Source organism: Mustela lutreola, chromosome 14 (genome assembly GCF_030435805.1).
Source record: "Mustela lutreola isolate mMusLut2 chromosome 14, mMusLut2.pri, whole genome shotgun sequence".
In the NCBI taxonomy this organism is placed as follows: domain Eukaryota; kingdom Metazoa; phylum Chordata; class Mammalia; order Carnivora; family Mustelidae; genus Mustela; species Mustela lutreola.
The window spans coordinates 49,819,598-49,837,235 of NC_081303.1; the positions used below are offsets into that span (position 1 = coordinate 49,819,598).

General features: G+C 51.8%; 1 protein-coding gene across 15 annotated transcripts in view; it reads right to left on the bottom strand.

Annotated features, from left to right (window-relative positions):
• The window catches only part of PLEKHA6 (pleckstrin homology domain containing A6), a 141,735-nt gene that overhangs the window by 71,398 nt on the left and 52,699 nt on the right, over positions 1-17,638 (bottom strand). Inside the window, exons 1-2 of one of the 15 annotated variants that reach the window (XM_059147140.1) lie at positions 8,535-8,719; positions 6,479-6,598 (exon numbers count right to left, since the gene is read on the bottom strand). The exons of 11 other annotated variants lie outside the window; for them this stretch is intronic. The gene's annotated coding sequence lies outside the window, so the exon portion shown is untranslated. Of the gene's footprint in view, positions 1-3,447; positions 3,672-6,478; positions 6,599-8,534; positions 8,720-17,638 lie in introns of those variants that run through there. 3 more of the 15 variants (XM_059147142.1, XM_059147145.1, XM_059147144.1) reach the window with 3 other exon arrangements.

Here is a 17,638-nt window from a genome sequence, read left to right on the forward strand (position 1 = left end):
GGAAGACTCAGACATGCTCATGGCTCCAGGAGCCTGTAGATTTAGGAAAGTTCCAGGGATACTCTTGTGAGTTCGGGAAGAGCCACAAAAACTTATAGCAAGATGTTTAAATGCCCTTAACTCATTTGGGGTATTTCCGAATGACTAACACTGGAGACCAAACGTGAAATAAACCTCTTGCTGCTCCCAAAATCCAAGCCACAAATTCCCACTCTCCTCCAAGGATAGAAAATGACTTCCATCATTTCCAAAAGATAACTACAGAAATAAGAATTGGCAAAGCCTGATCTTGGAGCCCCTCAGAAAAGGGAGACTCTGACTCTTGGATAAAGAGGAAGAGGAAGTAAGAGTACATTCCTTTGCCAGAGCCTGGCCTTGTCTGGGAGGTAAGACCCTCCCACAACTTTTAAAAATGAGAAAACCAAGACTCATTATGAGTTTATCATGACCCAAGGACCCACAGGGAAAGAACAGTGGTGACAAGGCCCAAGTCTGGGTTTTCAGGAATCCACCCAAAAGAGCTGTTATCAGGGAGATTCTCATCTGTTTGGAGAAGGTCCTGCCTGGAGGCAAGATTTTTGGATTTCGTGCACGAGTTAAATTTCAAAAAACGAAATTTAAGGAACCACTATGAGGCTGCCAACTTTTTTATTTTGCCAAATAAGGACATTTTAAAAACCCAACTACCATCTACTCTCACCACCAGCTCATGAAAAGAATAAAAAAGCTATAACCCCAGAATAAATATTGAAGAACATCTTCTGTCCCTGAAAAAAAACCTTTGAACTGAATACAATTTTGCTTTCTGGGGAGGAAAAAAAATCAGTATGTTTTTTCTATTTCTCTCATTTCACCTCAGACTGGTGAAAACTCTTGTCACTGACCCAAAACTGATCATCATTGGGCCAGATGACCTCTTTATGCTCCTTTTAGCCGAAGCCTGGAAATTAAGAGGAAGACCCTAAGGTTTAGAGATTGCACCTTCCCAGGAGACCTGAGCTGGGCAAATGTGGGAGAGAAATAGGGGGAATCAACAAACATGCTATGGGAACACGCTCTCAGCTACAAAGACCTGAACAGACGTTGGTTGCTATGTTCCTAAACCCAGTGTTCAGGGAGCATCGATCTCCATGTGGAACGTCCCAAGTTTTGGGGAGCCCCTGACTATTCAGTCCCCTCGCCTGTCGAGATGAGCCGGGGAGAAAAGGGAAGAAGGCAATCTGCCCCACGGAGTCAAGAATTACCTGAGAGATAAAGGCAGCCTCTGGTGAGTGAGTGGTTGAGGGGCATATATGGTAGGAGTGATATTCCATCTTCCTTATGGGACTGCAGTTAGTCTGTGAGACCCTTGAAGACAGAACCAGGTCTTTTTTTTTTTTTTTTTTTTTTTTTTTTTTTTTAAAGAGAGAGAGTGTGGGGGCATCTGGGTGGCTCAGTGGGTTAAAGCTTCTGCCTTCGGCTCAGGTCATGGTCTCAAAGAGTCCTGGGATCGAGCCTCACATCAGGCTCTCTGCTCAGCAGGGAACCTGCTTCCCCCCCCTCTCTGCCTGCCTCTCTGCCTACTTGTGACCTCTGTCTGTCAAATAAATAAATAAAATCTTTTAAAAAAAGAGAGAGAGAGTGTGTGTGTGTGTGTGTGTGTGTGTTCTTGCACAAGTGCAGGGGGCAGTGAGAGAGAGAATCTTAAAACAATCTCCAGGCGAGTGCAGAGCCTGATGCAGGGCTCATTCTCACCACCCATGAGATCGAGAACTGAGCCAAAGATCAATGTTGGGCACTTAACCAGCTGGGCCACCCAGGTGCCCCCAGAACCAGATCTTGTCCACATCTGGACCTCAGTATCTAACACCATGCCCAGAAGAGGAAAGCGATTGGTAAACATCTTCTGAACTCAGAGCCAGAAAGGGAGAGTGTCTGCGAAAGCATGCTCCGCGCCGGGGAGCTCTGCACAGCTGAATAAAAGGAAGGGTTATTGCTATCTGTTGGCCAATATTACACATCACACCATCTGTCAAATATTCAAAGACACTGGAATTCTCTTTGGAAGTACATGGTGATGTAAATAAAAATAATTTTTAAGTGCCCATAGTTTCAAAAATAATCATACTGTACAACCCATTCATTATATTGCCTAATAAACAGCTGGGTGATTGCATCCCAGATTCAACTGCACTAGGCCATTTCCTTGCTGAGAATGTGTCTTTACCGTCCTTTGTCCTGCCCACATCACTTCTGCTCCGTCTGTCTTGTTCAGAAGTCAGTAGACAAACCTTCGTTCTCTCACCTGCCGGAGGTCATATCTGTATTGAGGGCTGAGGTTCCTCGGATGCCTGCAGCTCTGGAAGGTACCAGAGCTTAGGACTCCCCAGGCCCCTCTCTTTATTCCTTCCCACCTACTCCATGTTCTGCCTCCAGCTCACTCTGCCACACTCCACTTCCAATGCTTATCTCATCACCCTAAATCTGCTTTTCAAAAGCTACCTCCGGGCTCTCGCCAGGCGCATGGGTCTGGCCCTCCCGCCATCCCTGCCGGATCCTCCCTCGAAGCGTGTGCTGCCCATGGACATGACTGTACAAAAAGGTCTCAGCAGCCAGGGCAGGCTGCCCACTCCCCAGGCCCCCGTGGGAGGTAGGCTCTGCTTTCTGCTCCTGGCCACTGAGATACACCATGCAAATCCTGGGGAGGCAGACCCATGCAGCCAGCCTTACCCGCCACCCACCATCCCCTCCCCACCCAAATGTCCACTTCCGGGAGGAATGCCAAGCCCTCCCCCCACCCACCCACCCGCCTTGCCTCAGGCATTGGCTTGCATCCTGCCCAATTCTGAGACCCTGAAAAGAAAAGGCTCCTGGCACTTGTCTCTGACAGCTTTGAGCTCTTTCGCCTGATTCAGGCTAATTCCTCCCACCGGTGACACCTTCCCGCCACACAAACAGCTACAGCGCTTACAGTTAGCTTCCAAGCGCCTGCAAAAGTCAAGGCGGGCTCTGGGGGCATTAGCCCTCTAGATGCCTATCTCCCGGACAGACCCATGTCCCTAAGCATCCTCTGGGACCCCCTCCCTCCGAGTGAGGAAACAGTCACATTCTGGAAGTCAGGTTTTTCCTAACGTTTTGATGGGAGACTCCCAAGGAAGATGGACATTCATGGGACATTCTTATTTGTTGGTAGAGAAAAGAATTAAATGAAAGAAGAAGGAAAAGAAAATTTGCTTTCCAAATATAACAGAAGTGCCCTCCAATACACATGCCCACACACACATTCTTTCTTTCTCTCTCCCCCTTCCCTCCTGCCTCCCTCCTACCTTCTCTCTGTCTCACTCATTGCAAACCACTCTTCCTTGCCCAACATGTGCATCCTGCCCCCCCTCCCAGCAGTCCTCTGCACTGGAAGCCTGGGCAGCCCCGGTTCCTCCTAGCCTAGGGCCCCCGGACCCCAGATTTTACCTTCCATGCTAGAAGTCAGGAACCAACTGGAAGACGCAGACAGCTGATTGGGAAGGAAGGAAACAACACTTCAGACTGGAGAAAATTGCCCAGGGTGACCGATACAGCTCCCATGAGAAGGAAGGAGTCAGGGAGAGAGCTGGAGAATCCAGAATTTCCCTAGCCTTCCAGGACGGCTCTGGTGTCAGCTCTCTCCCGGCTCCAGCATGGACTGAAAACCAGGGGAAAGTCTCCTGATAAAGCGGGGGTCTGAAATCTGAAACTGCAGGTTGGCTGAGTCCTATATAAACACACTCACACCCCCGGTTCCTGGGGTCTGATGGCTCACCCGCCCTCCCGCCCCACCCTGCCGGCAACTTGGTAACCTCAGACAGCCCTCTAGCTGCGGCTCCTCTAGAAACCCCAAGCGGAGCCAAGCAGAGCCTGGCAGACACAGGAAGGGCCCTGTCAGGCGCTGTCCATCTCTCTCCCCGCCCCAAGTGGCCCTCAGGGCCGAGACAGAGGGGCGATGGGCAAGTTCTCAGTTTAGGAGCAGAGATCTCTAGACTCCTCCACATCAAGGAACACTTTCCTAACATCAGATTCCGGATAACCAATCCGGCACATACTGATGGCTCAACTTACCTTCCTCTCTACTCCTCTTCTGACTTTCCGCATCTGGTTCTTACCAAAACCAGCCCTTTACCTTACGATTCACCCACAAGAGGATTAAGCCACGTGAAAGTGAGAAGGGAAAGCATGAGGACAATGGCCCCATTTTGCAGATGAAGGAGCTGAGGCCCGGAAGAAGAAATGGCTTGCCAAAGCTGGGGAGTGATTCCCGCCTGATTTGGCTTCTTGGGCGACTTAAAAGTCAGATGAAAAAAAAAAAAAAAATTAGACGGAATCCCATTTTAATACAAATAGATATTCACTTGAAGCACTGATTGAGAGAAAAATCATTTACCATCGCTGGGTCTCAATTTCCTGGGTTGTGAAATGAGACAAAATACACCACCCAAGAGAGTAACAATATAAACAAGGTGACAGGTATAAGGGGGTGGACTGGGGGGAGGCCCCAAGAAAGATCCACTGCCCTCCCACTCCGCTCACTGCCGCACACCACCTGTCACCAGCTTCCCTCTCCCTCGGGAAGGTAACCCTAAGTTGCCTGTAGTATTTACTATTCCTTCAGGTGCTGGTTTACTGCTTCTCGTGGTCTTTATGTTCATCTGACTGTTAACATCCAGAGCTGACAGTACCGTGCTCAGAACGCAACGCTTCGCTTCTGTAAAGGGAAATCTTTGAGCTAGAGGCTGATGTCACAGATTTGCACGGACATCACAGATTTGCACAGAAGACCTCCCCGCAGGTGCTTCTCCCATCTCCACCTCCACACTCCAAGCCTCAGGCCTCTGGAGCCCAACCATATACTGAGCATTTTCCTTGGGAGTAATGAGTCTTTGCCTTAAACTCAGCACATCTAAAATCAAATTAAGATTCCCCATGCCCTACTCAGGGCATAGAATAATCATATTACAGGATTGATGTGGAACAGCCACCAAAATACAGCAAATGAAGATAGCAAGGGGCAGAGTGATTAACTTAATATGCTACCATGCGGGTTAAGAAATAATCTGTAACCATCTGTATCTTTCTACAGGGCTGGGGTCAGCAAACTTTTAATGTAAAGGGTTAGAAAGTAAATATTTTCAGGGCCAGTAAATATTTCATGGGCCATAGAGTTTCCATTGCAAATCCTTAATTCTGCCTTTGTCGTACAAAAGCGGCCGTGGACAATCCATAGACAAGTCAGCATAAACAAATGAACATGAATCAATTAGTATAAACAAATGAGTATCAATGAATTAGCGTAAACAAATAAGCACAAATGATTGAGTGTGGCCGTAAACAAGACTCCACTTGCGGATACTACAACTTGAACTTCATATGAGTTTAATGAATCAAAAATCTTATTTTTTTTTCCAGTCATTTCAAATATAAACCCCACTTTTGGCTCTTGGGTCATAACAATGAGGTGGTGGGAGGGACTTGGTCCGTGGATCTTAGCTTAGACCGGCTTAGAGCATCTCGGGAAGCGGATAACAGTGGTCACCTCTGAGGAGGGAGCTGGGAGCAGATCCACGACGGAGCAGGAGGGAAACCTTTCATCAGAAACTATTCAGTACCATTTGACTATTGCAACCTACATAGGTCAAACACGGTCAATTATTAATGGGCTCACCATCCAAGTTCTCTTACTTCTATCAATGTCAGCATGAACCTTCCCAGCCAAACAGGCTCGTAACCTCCACGTGAAATTTCTCTCTCCCACCCAAGTCCACCACCTGATAGTAATCGGTGCCCAAAATCCACTAAGCCCAGTTTATCCCAGTGCCTCAGCCCACAACCAGCTTTCTATTCCTCTCCCAAGCATGCCTACTATTGCCCTCTAGCACTCCACTGTCCTGTCCTACAGCCTTCTACCCTCAACTGACTTTCAGCCTGGGTCAAACTTGTTTCCAGAAGAGAGACTGAAGCCCTTGCAGGACTAGGACTATTCATTCCTTGCCTTCCCTCCCCACTCTCACACCAGTGCCTTGCATCTAACAGGAATGCCATAAATAGTTGCTTGACGGTTCACCCCCCATCCTACTAGAGATGGTGTGGAACAAAGGGGAAAGATCCACCCAGAATAGAAGCTGGTTCTCAGACACGTTGCAGGGCAAGAGGGCACCCAGGCGCAAAGCCTTTGATCATAGTGAAGAACAGTTAAGGACCAGGAAAGCTGTTAGAGTCAATCTCGTCCAAATAAAAGGGGCTCTGCTCTGGAGAAGGAAGTCAAGAAGCCCCATGGTGGAGGGGCTTTTCCCCTAATCCCAATCACTCATGCTTTCACCTAATACAGGAGGAAAACCTGGATCCTCAGCTGGGGAATTCGGGTGATCTCAGAATCAGAGGCTCCCATGTTTAGGGGGGACCTCAGTACTAAGCAATCTGCCCTTCCATCCAAAGCAGGAAAAGCTCTCTCCAGCACCTAGGAAAGACGAACCTGCCACTTGAACTTGCACAGGGATGAGACGCTCACTGCTTCTGAGGGCCGCCTTTTCCACTGCTGCAGAATGTGGTCAAGCACACTTTCTGCCTCCGCGCATTGTTTCCAGGTCTGGAACTAAACAGATAAAGACTTTCTGAGGGGGTAACCGAAAACTAATGATAACGGCCAAATATAATAGAGTTTTCAAATACTTCTTCCTTCCAAGATGTCCAAAGGGTTCTTAAAGACACAAAATCACTGACTCTTTGAAATTGAAAAATACCTTTGCTCAAAAAATGTTTATTGAGTGAAACTGAATATAGTTCCTTTTCCTGCAGTTCAACATAAAAGCATTGAGGTTATGCAGCAAAAGGACTGGTTTTATTTCCTTCTGGGGGAAACATCACAGTCGCCCATGACAATGAGGGCCCTAATGTCCCATTTTGCGCTCCTGGAAAGGAGCAGTAGAGCGGTCAGCTAGCTTGCCCAAAGTCACACAGCTAGTAGGTTCTAAAGGCAGACTTCAAATCTAGGCCTGCCCAGCTTCAAAAGTCACAGTCTTTCCCCTAAGGCCCAAAGTTCCCATGACATTTGGTCATCTTTGCCAACCCCATGCTGCCTCTGAAATGGGCAGAAATAAGTATTTCCATCAAAAGCACAGGGGAGATCGCCTCATACAACAGTCCTGCAGCCCCTTCCAGTTCCATCCTCAAGAGGCATTAAGACCTTCCTGGGATGGCAGGAATGAGGCCAAAGTCAGCCCAAAGTCAGGATGCCCACACCCCCCCAGGTCCCCCAGGAGCAGAGTGCCATCCCCCCGGCTCCCCCACAGTGCACAGCCCTGTGCTTCCCCACCGGGGCCCAGTTCCACACCTCCCAACAGGGCTGTGACATTCGGGAGCCCATGAAGCATGGCATTGTTTGGGCGGCACAAACACAACATTGACCTGGGTCTGGCACCTTCCCCACGCAGCCTGCTTTTGGCAAATATTTGTCTGGCTCACCCAGTACAATCTAGGACCCCCAACCCAAAAGCCCCAGCTCTGGGAGGATGGGCTGCGGAGTGCTGGGGCCAGGCACCGAGGAACCACAAATACTTGCATCCAGCCACTCCTCCAAGACCTCGGCAGAGAATCACCTGCGTGCTTTGCGTCTCCCACACCCTCTGAGCAGCTCCAAAATGTTCGCAGCCAGGCTGTCAGCCCATTATCGAAGCTCTGCTTCAAACCCCCGAGGGGCTCCTGATTGTCTGGCTGGAGTTCCCAGGGCTCAGTGATGCCCTTCTGCACCCTACCTGGTCCTCTTTCCAACCTACCCTGCAAGGGCCTGGAAACACACCTGGTCGCTCTCCACCTCCCAGCGCCTACCTCCGGAGATGCACACAAGCCTGGGCTCATCTGGCCTCGGTGACTGCCTAGACACAGGAGATGACCCTCCCCGTTTCTCAAGAGGCCAAAACCACAGCCAAGCGTTGAAAGCTCACACAGGATGTGCATGCTGGAGATAGAAACGGGCTCCAAGCCCGCTGCTTCTTTTCTCCGTCCTGGCAGAGAAGACACTCACTCTTCTTGATTAGTCTTTAGTCTGGACTGGCCCAAGGAAACCCCATGATGCACTGCCTCTCCTGCCCCCATTCTCAGGTAGCTGTCCTTGAGGCTGTCACTCTCAGGCTACCCACCCTTTTATCTACCATCTCCCTGGGCGATGTGGTCATTAGCAGAGAGCACTATGTAGGTGTCTAATTAAGCAATCAGCAGCAAATACAGAAACCTGTTGGAGCCACCCCACAGAGCATCCACCCAGGGATCCTCTTACAGTCAACTCCCTCCCCCGAGCTTCCTGGAAAGGTCCCTATTGTTTGCCTGGAACACAGAAAAGTGTCTGATTCTGCCCTCCTACTTATCTGCTGGCACCGACTCAGCATACCCCCGGGGGTGGAGGGGACCGTTCACATAGAGCACGGTGCCAACGGTGCCCCCAGAATCGTGGGACACAGTAGCCCCAGGTAGTTGGGAAAGTTAAGGTCCCCAGATGGGAGGGGACAGGGAGTTCTGAGAGGATGTCTGCCTACCTGGCTCTTTAAGGTGTCGCAGAGCTATGTGCTGCTGTGCTGGCATTTTGGGGTCAGGGCACAGGAAGCAAGGAGCCCTTGAGCAGGTTGGTAGGAAGGTGGCAGGGGTGGAGGTGGACAGCGTGGGTGGCTCTGCACTCCTCCCCCCAACCCCGTGTCTCTGAGTCCTCTCTCTTTTCTGCACTGTCTGCTCACCTGTTCCTGTTTCACCCTTTAAATGGAATGTTCCACTTGCCCTGGGAGCCCGGGGGGGAGAGAGCTTCTGTGTGCAAGAAGAGCTTTCTTCTTTAGAGACTGGAATCTCCGGGATTCCCTGTGAGACTGCTGCGGATGGCAGGTGCAGGAAACAGGACGAGGGCAACAGCAGAGGAAGATCCTGGGAGGGCAAGATAGACTCGAACTCGTGCCCGCTCCCCCAAGCTGGGGTACAGTCAAAGCAGGGGACTGGAGGGGAACAGACACCTGCTGCCTGCCTTGATCCTGGCAGATCCCCCTCTCAGGGGTCAGACGGGCAAGCTGGAGCCAGAAACAGTGGGACCCCCCAATCTCTTCTCCTGTGCCCTCCCTGAATCATATCTTGTCTCTCTTCTCCAAGGCCCTTGTCACCCAGCCCAGAGACCTTTATCAGCCCCATCTTGTTTACCCTCACAACGGAGACGAGGAGGCTGAACACGTAGTACTGTTGCCCACAAGCTTTTCAAAGGGACGGTGTGTGTGCCAGTGCCAGGGGGCATGGGGGAGGGGGGACAGCACCTCAGGACAGATCCAGGGCTTCTAGTCCCCTGAGGGCTCTAATTCCCCCCGACCCACACCCCTGTATCAATGCAGGGCTCAGTGGCTCCTGTGCCCAGGGCTTGGCCAGCTTGGCCCAAAACCCAGGTGCATACCCCTATTCCATCAAGATAGGTGGTTTCTCTCTGAACGAAATGGGAAAATAGCTTTTCTTTCCAGTTGCTGGGCCCTGTTCAGCTGTTTTCCAACTCCGATGAGGCAACTTGGGCTTTGATTACAGCAGGAAAGATTCAGGTTAGCCACCAAGAAGCACTTGGAACAAGCAATAAGAGAAACTTTAGGACTCTGCCTTGTGCTTTAGAAATGCAGCCCTCTGCAGAGTAAGGCTTCATGCCCGTCTCCATCATACTGTGTTCCTGCTCAGAAACTCCCACTCCCAGGGGCTGTCCCCTCCCCTCCTGGCCGCAGGAAGGCCTAACTCCTTGGCACCCAACGGCCCCTAGAGCGAATGCCCTTTCATCTTTTACACGGCACATTCCACTGCCCTGTAGGTCAATTTTCTTTTCTTTTCTTTTTTTTTTTAAAGATTTTATTTACTTATTTGACACAGACAGAGATCACAAGTAGGCAGAGAGGCAGGCAGAGAGAGAGGGAGAAGCAGGCTCCCTGCTGAGCAGGGAGCCCGATGCGGGGCTCGATCCCAGGACCGTGAGATCATGACCTGAGCCGAAGGCAGAGGCTTAACCCACTGAGCCACCCAGGCGCCCCTGTAGGTCAATTTTCTAATCAGGCCACAGCTTCTCGATATTTCCCCAAAGGCTTTAGGCACCTCCGTGTGTAGCGGGCCACAGCCTCTCTCTCATCAGGAGGTCCTACCCCTCTCCAGCCATCACAGTGAGCCAACCTTTAAGGTTATGCTCAGCCAAACTGATCATCTGACAAGCCAAGGAACTCCCCTACAAAACCCAGTCCCCCATTTCAGCCTAGACGCCCGTGGAATGTAAACCTCCCGGGAAAGGCAGGTGGACACAGTCGTAAGGCTGAACTCAAAGGCCACCTCTTCCAGAAAGCTCCGTTAAACACCCCAGGAAACTGAAGCTAGAAGAGTACTGGGGCCCAGGCTGCGGAGTCCCGCCATGCACACAGGGGCTCCTGCTCGGTTCATATGTTCTCACTGATCAATAAATAAATGATAAATAAAATGATCTGAAGGCTCACTCCCAGCGGGAAGAAGGCAGGATCCCTTGGGAGCAGCTATGGCTCTGAAACACATTTTCCTAATTTTTGAGACTATTAAAAGCACCGCCAGCGCTAATGTGCGGAGGAGAGGCCCTGGCCGGACGAGAGCCTGGCTTTCCTGCCGCAGGATGTGAGAGTGGGTGTTAGAGCCTCCCTGGCCCACAAGACACCCCGGTAAGGCTTGGGGAGACAACTGCCCGAAGGACAGCTGTGGGTTGCTCAGAATAGGGACCCAGGAGAAATGATCTCGATGGGCCGGCCCAGGGGTACCCGACCTCCCCAGAGGTCCCTTGTCCCCAGTGCCAGTACCGAACATGTGCAAGCAAGCCTCCCTCAGTATACCTCCGAGCGGCCAGGGCCTTTCCCCTGACCTTTCCCCTCCTCCTGCTTCCCAGGGGCAACACTAGCGGACCCATTCTGCAGAGACGGGGGTCCCTTCCAAAAGGTCACAAATTTCCCCCTGGTTTCCACCTTTTCCAGCCTCCTGTGTTTGGGTTAACCTGTATCTGGTTGGCTGGAATTTAAATCCATCTCCCCTGGGGAAGTCAATACAGATGTCAGATTTGCTCCAATAAAAAGACCAGGGGGCAGGACAGGCGTAAACCAGAGTGCATTCCTCACCCCTCTGGCTGCTGCATCTGGATAGGACAGGACCGGGGGTGGGGGGGCGAGAGGGGGGTAGGAATGACTCTACCAACCACCCCCCACCCCTGGAACCGGAGCTGAAGAAGGAGGAACCAAATAATGGAGCCAGTAGGTGAAGAGCCTCTCTGCGCTCACCTCCTTAAGCATCTCCGAGGTTGGCAGGGCCGGTGTGATCTGCAGCTGGAATGACCAGAACTGTGGAGGCCAGAGGACCTGTGCTCTAGTCCGCTCTTGGCCGAATCCCTGCTTATCCGTGTCTCTCTTCCTTTACTCATGGGATGGAACGGAACCTCAGTTTACCTAATCCAGCCCTTGTGAGGGTAAAATCACTCAGTACATATAAAAAATATCTCAAAAGTCACACGTAAAGGCGAAACACAGCGGATGTCGATAGAACACCAAATGGCTTCTTAAGAGCTTCCCAGGTGTTTCAGGAGCTCAGCCATGAGCCCCACACTCTGGGCTCCATGCAGGGGCTCCAGCTCAGAATGCTTTTCCCCGGTTTGAGTGGGAGCAAAATCCCCACAGCCAGGGCCCCAGGAGCGAACACCTGACCCCAGCAGCAGCCGTCTCCCGGGGTCTGAGCACACCGTCTTCAGAATCCCCATCTGGGAACCACGAGGAGCTGCCCCATCGTCCCAGTGAGAGCCGCATCTGTTTCTGGAAAGAGGCCACCCCAAGTCAGTCAGGAGTGTCCTCCTCATTACCCTCCTTGCTTTTGGAGTACATTCCAAAAAATAGTGACTTTCGCCTGGAATTTTTTTCTTTTTCTTTTTTTTATTTTGAGAGTGAGAGAGAGCGAGCAAGTATACACATAAGGTGGGGGAGAGACAGAGGGAGCGAGAGACTCTCAAGCAGACTCCGCACTTAGTACAGAGCCCAGACACTGCCAGGGCTCCATCTCACGACCCCTGGGATCACGGCCTGAGCTGAAAACCAAGAGTCAGACGTTCAACCAACTGAGCCCCCCAGGTGCCCCCCTCATCGTAACTTTTGAATTACAATTTAGTAATCAAGACTGGCATTTTAAAATTTTAGTGGAACAGAATAGAAAATACCAGAACACACAGCACTCTGTAAAAATATCAAAAGCTACACACACACACACACACACACACACACACACAGTGTTAGACTCTTGACTCAGACACTACATCTTTCCACGCTTCAGATTCTTCATCTTTAAAATGGGTACAGTAGCAGTGCCCACCTCATAAGGCTACTGTGTGCATTATGTTAGTTAACATACGTAAAACACTTGGAAAAGCACTTGGCACAAGTGCTGTATAGAAAAGTGTAATTTCATATACTTATACACTCGTATAAAGGGGATTGTGCGTGTATGCACGTATGTGTTTCCTTGTTTACACAGTAAACATCTTTCTGTAGTGTGGAGAAAAAAAAAAAAAAACCCAAAAGCCACTGCTCTGGGAGGAGCTAAGAAGTGTCCTAGGACAATACTCGCTTAGAGGCAAATTCCTGAGTCTCAAGAGCCTTCACAGGTGTTTGCACACCTTGATTTAGGGAGAGAGGCAAAGGCGGCACGAGGGTACTAAGAGTATGGGGCTAAGTGCTTCCCACCATTTCATCCACAAACAGCCCTATGTAGAGTAGAATGATTCCCGTTTACAAGACGGGGAACAGAAGCACAGAGAGGTTAGGTTGCCACACAGCTAGGAAGCCTAGAGCCAGGATTTGAACTGCCCCTCCCAAATCTGGATTTCTAACCATTATACTACCCTGTCTGCCTCACTTTGAGGCCACCTTCTTGCCAAGGAGAGAAAAGCCAGGCCTAGGAAGGTTCTGAGATGATGCTGCTGCTACGAGAGGGGTGGCTTTCGCCTCAAAAGCAAGCTGTTTAATTTTCCAGGGGCTTGAATCGAGGCTATAGCACTTCCCACTCCTACCATAGAGTCCAAAGAGTTCTACCATGAGAGTTGAAAGTATTATGGGGTCCACAAGGCTCATAACCATATGATGGGCTACATACTTGAGTAATCTCAACAGTGGTGAATTTGCCTGGAGATAGTAGGCTCTTCCGCACCTTTTATACTAGAAGCCCCAGGGTCTTTCTGATCACATCTCATTTTACGTTCTCCACACCGCCCTGGGACATCAGGAGGGGCACCACTGTCCTGTTCCAGCCCCCAGAAGCCCAGCCTTGCTAGTGCTCATCATGTGAGTGCATACCCCATGAAGACTGGGAAGGTTTCTGGAGCTGGGGAGCTGGGAAGTTAGGTCCCCTCTGTCTCAAAGGGCCTAGTGGCCCTGGTTGTCCCAGTGGGCTGCTGTTTTGCTGGGATGGATGCAAATGCGCTCCCCTCCCCTGCCTCCCCTGCACTAGGCACTCCGTTTACCTCCGGAACCACCTCTGGGTTTCATCAAACCCAGCTGCTCCTTCCGATGGGGAGAAGGAAGAGAAAGAAGACAACACGGGCTGTGACTGGGGACTCAGCCCCTTTCCTGTGGGGCTGCCCCCTGGCCTTCACCTGGCTCTGGACAACCCAGAGCTTAAGCATGAGAAAGAGCAGGTTCCTCTACCCCATCAGCTCTCCAAATCATTCCCTTTGAAATCCCAGCGTCCCTGTGTACTGTCTTCAAGGAGAGCTGGCGAACACCCCCTCATCCCAGGCGACATCCGGGACTTCAGTTTGGATCTTTTTGCTGTGTGGAGAACTTCAAACCCTGATGATGAAACACAACGAGCAAACATGGAGACACTGAGGCCTGGAGAGGCTGGGGAGCTTGCTCCTGGCCACAGACTTTGTGAATTCAAGTGAAGGCAGGTCCCAGGGAGGCGGGGCTCCTTCCAGAGCCAAGGAAACTTCCACTCCCCCATATATCCTCCCTCCCCGACCCTGAGAGCAGCAGCCCCTCCCTCCCCGGGGCCTTCCCTCAACTCCCCCACAGGTATTTCCGAGCCCAGCCTCCACACGACTGGGCTGAGTGGCTGAGACGCCTATCTCCCCCAGAGAGTTCTTTGGGGGCCATGACCATGTCTTATTAATCTTTGCATTCCTGGTATCTGGCATACGGTGATTCCTCAATAAATGTTTGGGGAAGACTGGGCGGGAGCGAGGGTGGGCAAGTGGGATAGATAGAGAGGGAGAGGCAGAGGAGAAGAAATGGAAGGGGAGGGAGGGAGGCTGGGGAGCAGAGGAAGGAGCAGGAAGGCGGGCAGGGGTGCGGGAGGAGGGTGAGCAAGTACCAGGAGATCATGGGCACATCAAGCTGGTTTAACTGGACCACGGCACATGGGCCTCTGCTGGTCTAACTGGGGTGCTGGAAACGCACTGCCCCTGATCCTGCCCAGGACCCAGGTAAGGAGCACCTGTAAAGGGTAGCCTTTCTTTTTTCTCCCCAAAATTTTTTTTTAAGATTTTTATATATTTGATAGAGAGAGATCATAAGTAGGCAGAGAGAGAGAGAGAGAGAGGAGGAAGCCGGCTCCCTGCTGAGCCGAGAGCCCAATGCAGGGTTTGATTCCAGGGCCCTGAGATCATGACCTGAGCCAAAGGCAGAGGCTTTAACCCACTGAGTCACCCAAGGGCCCCAAAGGCAAGCCTTTCAGCTGCCAAAGAGGCCAGATGGTTTCCCCCGACTCCAGACACGACTGTCCATCACTACTTCTTTTCCTCTTTGCCCACCTCTAAAAAGTGAGAACCACCTGCCGGTTTCCTTCCTCTCTTCTGCCCCCTCCTGCCTTGCTGTTCACACCTGTTAAATGGAGGCTCCTTCCTGTCCTGATGATGAGATGGATTTAGGAGAATGGGGGACATGACCTGGGGAGAACTCCCTACTGGACCCCCAACACTAGAGGTGTTTTGGGGATCCCCAAAGGAAGGAGCCATGTTTCTCCACTGGGATTCAGCACAAACACAAGCTCTGTCTCCCAAAGGGGCTGGGAAGCGGGAGGGAGGAGTGGCTTCTAGGAGAAGGGGCTTCTGAGCAGCAGCCTTGGTCCCTACATGATGCAGAGAAACCACTGGAAACCATAACTTAACAGGTCGGCTTCTCTTTGGAATTTCACTGGAGTGAGGAGATAGGGGGACTTTCTGTGCAGACTGAACCCCTGTGAGGCCCCCACTGCATCTCCTTTTCTAGAAAGTGCCGGGTTCCCTACCTCTTCCCATGTGGTCCATTGCTCATACATCTGTCATACTCCGGACGCGTGCTTGTGGAGACCTACTACATGCAAAGCATGCTGGCCCTGGCAGTAAACCCTTGGAACTAGGTCTCTGGAAGAGGTGAAGGGAGCATCAGGAGAGAGACGGTGGTTCTTGGCCTTCTCCAAAACATCCAGAATAATGCCATATAGTCCGCAAATGCTGCCCCATCTCTTTTGAAAAACAAGTCCATGAGCCAATCCTGCCCCATGCCGGGCAGCCAGGCACCTGGAAATGTAGCAGGAAGCTATTCCAGGGGATCTTGTGGCTTCTCCTTTGTGCCAAAGATATGGGTGGGGGCGGAGGGGGGGTCCAAGTTCAATCACACTGGGCTCTCTGAATGGAAAAGGCTGCTGTTGAAAGCTAGACTCGGGGACAGTGTGAGCCAGAGGTCACCCTTGGGAGTGTCCTCAAGGACAGCAGGAGTCGAGCAACACCAACAAGACAGTCTGTCACATAAAACGTCACTTAGTGGAGCCAAGGGCCCTGAGCTCCCTTTGTGACCCCACAGCAAATCCACTGTGCACCCTCAGGCAGGCCACAAGCCTCTCTGAGCCTCAGGTAACATCTGCACAGGGCTGTAAGGACGGAGGCAGGAGAAGAGAGGAAAGCAATTGTGCCCCCTCCCTGCCTGTACCCTTGAACGGTGAAATCCATGCTCCCTGGTCGAACCGTCAAGGCCCTTCGCAGGCCAGCCTCCCTTCCGGCCTCGCCCTGAGACTCCGGGGTGCTCTCTGTGCTCCCATCCCTCTCCATGCTGCTGTTTCCCTTTTCAGTGCTGCCCCGTGCATCTCAGGGTCTGGGCGGGCTGTTCCTTCTGCCGGAGCTGCATCCCTTTCACCCCCTCATGCTGACCTCAAGCTTTGGCCCAAAACTGCCCCCTTCCTCCCAGAAGCTTCCTTCATCTGATGCAAAGCTCGCTGTGCATCAGAGCTGCTTTTTCTTAATCCTTTGTGCACAAGCCTACCTCCCCTGCCAGACTGAATTCTAAAGGAGCTGTCAGGGGAGTCCGGATGGCTCAGTCAGCTGAGCATCCAACCCTTGGTTTGGCTCAGGTCCTGATCTCTGGGTTGCTGGAGCGAACCGCATGTTGGGCTCCTCACCTGGCATGGGGACTTAGGACTCTCTCCCTTTGCATCTGCAATCTCCCCACTCATGCTTTCTCTCTCTCTCTCAAAAAAAGGACCACATCAAAACCATCATTCACTCAACAAGCATCCAGTAAAATGCTCTGTGCTGGGCACTGTTAGGAGGCAGGATACAGAGGAGAGAAAGCCTGGCCACAGCCTGGTGCCCTCCGAGCTCAGGACAGTGCAGGCGCTCAGGACCCAGCCTGTTGCTGAGCCAGGGAAAGCAGGTGCCAGGAGCTGCCCCTGGGGCCCTTCGGGGCACGCTCCACCTCCCCTCCCATAGTGGAGGACGAAGGAATATTGGGAGGGAGAGAGCAAAAGCAGAAACCACGACCGCATCCCGAACACATCATAGAAGCTATCGCCAGTGCTTCCGAACACATCATAGAAGCTATCGCCAGTGCTTCCGACACAGGGTTTTCCTTAACCCTCAAATTAACTCTCTGACAAAAGCCTTGGGAGACGAGAAAAGTGATGCCCAGAAAGGCTGAGAAACTTGCTCAAGGTCCCAGAGCAGGTGGCAGAGTTCAGACGGGACCTCGGGTCCGTGGGACCCCCCCACCCCCCCATCCCACGCTGCCCAATTGAAATGCACTAACCCATGAGCACCTGTGTGTGACTAGACTTCTTTTTTAAAAGGAGGAAATGATGATTTATCAGCATCAAGGCCCTAAACTGTGTGACTTTAGTCCTCACGGCCTAGGCAGCCTTTTGAAAGTTCTCTATTTCCTTCCCTCTCTGTTGCAAGAGCAGGTCCCCAGAACGCTAGTGAGCCAGGCCAGTTTCCCGCCGTGCCTGGGGAAGCCAGGGGCCTTATACAGCAGAGCACCAGAGTGCTGCCTGCCAGCTCCTGCCGCCATCAAAGTGTCATTAGTGGCTGCCTGGAAGGTGGTCCCAGGCCCCTGTAGCCACAAGCACGGCCCCTATCATCCAGAGCCATCAGCCACTGGACTCCGCCCTTCAAGGGGAGACGGCAGTGACCGGGCCTCCTGGGGTCTGCTCACCACCAACCACCACCACACTTATCCCACGCTCCTCCACATTCCCCCACCATGCATTTTTCTCTCAAAGCCCAGTGTGGCCTCTGCCCATGCAAACTCCTCTGCCTGGGCTCCAAGGGCTCTTTTCCCACATCCTCTACTCCTTTCATTCCTTTCTTCTGTGACCTCCCCCCACCCCACCAAGAACAAAC